The 3,715-nt window shown below is 35.9% G+C and overlaps 1 protein-coding gene across 1 annotated transcript in view; it reads right to left on the bottom strand.

Moving 5' to 3' along the window:
- Window positions 1–3,715, bottom strand: part of LOC106867387 (glutamate receptor ionotropic, NMDA 3A) — a 287,389-nt gene that overhangs the window by 35,345 nt on the left and 248,329 nt on the right. The gene's annotated exons all lie outside the window — the stretch shown is intronic.

Below are 3,715 nucleotides of genomic sequence, written 5' to 3'. Positions count from 1 at the left end.
TAATCAATCCAAACATGAACAAGCAAGAAAAAACAACAACGCGAGGACGTGAAATAAGTACAGTGTTTGGACGCTCAGGGAAGAAAAGAAAAGAATGAGGACTTCACGTTTTGAACGGAGCTCTTCATCAGAAATATAGAAATAGTCCAAAGAAGGGAAGACGGAGAAAGAAAATCGCCAACGATACACACGCTGTCACATATTAAAATCGATATATATTATATAATATATATATATACATATATATATATGTATGTATGTATATATATGTTTATATATACATATATGTATGTATTGACTGTTACTTCGAAGTTCCTACCTACACTCATACATGCATGCATACATACATACATACATACATACATGCATGCATACATATATACATACATTCAAGCATACAACTATACATGCATACACATAAAAACGGGGGAATAACAGCGATTAGTATTCGGTTTCGTTCAAGTTTTCCTTTTGCTCCGAATCGACTTCACATTCCTTCCTTCTGAAACCGGTAAAAGAGATACCATATAAAGAACTGGGATCGATAAATGTTAATATTTTAGAATACAGTTAGTTTGTACCTAGTATATGAAAACACTGTATTGAAAGAAAAAGAAAAGTATGGGAGCTATTCGGTGGATAACATTACAATGATGTCCTACAGACAGGTATGTTAGAAATAGAAAGAAAATCTATTCTAAAATTCTGGGAAGAACGTAAACCTATATAATTCCTACGTCCATCTTTAATCATGTTGGCAGCTGCAATTATTACTTGAAAATTATAATTATTAAAGCAACCATTTGAAAGTCTCATGACTTGCCTAACTAAATTTAGGCATTTATTTCAATAAACTCGTACGAATTTGGCAGCTTTCTGCATGATCGTTTGGTCTGACGCAACTATCGTCATACAAAAAGGAAGGAAATTTGACATAATAATATCCTAGATACAATACACCGGAAGAAATAAACTGGGAGTGTCATGGCTAGATCGTCTGTAAACAGAGATCTGTCGATTTGATCAGTGCAAAACAACTTTTACACAACATCCAAAGTTCCATCACCGCTAGTTTTAAAGCAAGCCTCTACAGAAGCACTGTGTAAAATATATTGCTCAGTGGAAACAAATATGTCTACGACGTTAACATTTCTGGATAACGGACCTAGGACTCAACACAAAAACAAGACAAACAAAAAATATTTCATATTCATATTTCATTTTTCCTCTTATTATTTTTATATTCTTTTTTGATGTTATACTTATAACAGAATCGGTGTTTTGATTTTCCTATTTCAAAACCGTTCCTTATGAAATGACTTTCACATCACATTCTACAGATACGTTAATTCATCATGTAATTATTATAGAGCTGACGATGGTTTCTCCTGGTTCATGGAAACAGTTGTAGAAATGATTAAATGAAAGTTTTATGTTCCCATGTGTGTGTGTCTCTGTGTGTGCGTGTCTGTGTGTGTGTGTGTGTGCGCTTGTGCGTGCGTGCGTGCGTGCGTGTGTGTGTGTGTGTGTGTGTGTACGTGCGGGTGTGTGCGCGTTGTTGAAACTTACATCAATTATACACCTTGTTCCTCGTGACCACTTGAGTACTTCCACCTTAGTATATGCTTATAATCAAAACGAAATTGAAATCCCCTCATCCATCTATCTCCGCCCACTATTCCTGGGAGGGTAGTAGGGGGAGGGGTCCCCGAGCACCTCCTCCTTAGGACCCTATCAAAAGGGTCCATCATTACATTTTCCGGCTGGACTCCCAAGTGTGACCAGCTGAGAGTCTGGATATTCTCCACCCATTTCGTTCTTGGTCTATTTCAAGATCTGCGGCCAAATGACGCGGCTTGAAGAACTTGTCTTGCTGTCCTTTCCTGCGGTATTCTCATTTCAGAGATGTCCCCGCTTAAGTCTACACTTTTAATACTACCTACATAGTGGACGTTTACATCATCTCAAGGACCAAATGTTCCAGAAAAAATTACAATTTCAAAACAAAGTAATGAATTTTATAGTTCTTAATAAACTTCCAGCATCTTACAGTTTTCAAAATAACCGTGGGATTTTCACGGGCACAGGTAGAACATATGTGATATGACCAACAGAAGCTGAACCGAGCTATCACATTTGAAATAGCGATACAAGTGAATATGGGAAAGGCGTAAACGTATAAAGTTTTTACTGTGGTTTGATGTGACAATAAACCAAAGAAGAAAACAGAGGAGGAAAATCGAAGACAAAATCTGCTTCTCACTTCTTCCTCTGTAAAAAAAAAAAAAATATTTAAAAAAGTTAAATAGCAACATCATTAAACAAAAAGAAGTAAAACTGAGTCGTTACAGATATACTGGAAAACGATGTAAACAAATATATTGATTTCTAAAACAGACATAATGCCTGAAGATATGGGGAACAGTCTAATCGATTAAATCGAACCTACTACTTGAATGGTACAGTACACTCTTTTATCGACAACGGAAGTATGAAGAGTAAAGTTGACCTCGGTGAGATTTCAACTCAGAACTTAGAGAGACGTAACTAAATACAACGTGAAATTTTGTCCGATGCTTTGCCGATTCTGCCAATCCAATATGATATCTATGGCTCCAGAATAAATCAACTGATCGATGCGACTCCTACGCAAGACATAATGGAAAATGGGTACTCCCTCGTAACATTTCTCATGTGAACATATAAATCCAAGCAAACAACGTAGAAACAAACTTAGAGATAAATAATAACTAAAACAAAAGCTCTTTCATCGTGTATGGACTGAATAACGTAGACACAAATGCAGAAAAAAAGGAAAGAAAAGTTGATAGATTATATATGTATATATGTATTAAAAAAAAAAACTCGTTCCTGAAATCAAAGAGTGCTAAAAAGCAGCGATCGTTACCAAATTGCAGTGAATTCTTCGTTATGAAAATAATGACAACAGTTATTTCTACAAAATAAACATTCTCAAAACAAATTTTCTGAAGACTACTGTTTCAATACTACCAATGTATTGGACTTTTATGGACTTTTACATCATTTCAAATGACAAATGTTCCGGAAAGTTATACAATTTCAAAAGAAATCATGAATTTTATGGTTCTCAATAAACTCCTACAGCATATAATAGAGACCAAACAGCAACACCGACCGCGACTGAAATGAAAATGCTTAAAGAAAGCGCATTGAGAGTGGCTGGATCATTAGACATAAAAATGTCCAAAAAATGTCCAAATCATAAAATCTTATCAGGAAGTCCAAATAATGTTCCAAACTTTTGGATAAATATCCTAATACGTATCCATATCCACAGTGTAGTCTCAAACGTTTTCTGTAACTGAAAGAGACTTAAAAAAACCCAAATGGTTCAGCGACGATTTAAGCATCTTTATACAGAAGGATGACAACAGGACAAATGATCCGACCAATGAGTCCATGATTTACCAACCTAAGGTTCAAAATTTCTTAACAGAAATATTATTCCGAAATACCTCAGAAGAAAAAATATACATAGTGGCTGTGTAGTAAGTAGCTTGTTCACCAACCACATGGTTTCGGGTTCAATCCCACTGCATGACACCTTGGGCAAGTGCCTTTTACTATAGCCTCGGGCCGACCAAAACCTTGTGAGTGGGTTTGGTAGACGGAACTGAAAGAAGCTTGTCGTATACACACACACACACACACACACACACACACACACACACAC

The sequence above is a fragment of the Octopus bimaculoides genome, chromosome 7 (assembly GCF_001194135.2).
Source record: "Octopus bimaculoides isolate UCB-OBI-ISO-001 chromosome 7, ASM119413v2, whole genome shotgun sequence".
NCBI classification, from domain to species: Eukaryota; Metazoa; Mollusca; class Cephalopoda; order Octopoda; family Octopodidae; genus Octopus; species Octopus bimaculoides.
This window is presented reverse-complemented; position numbering and strand designations above follow the sequence as displayed.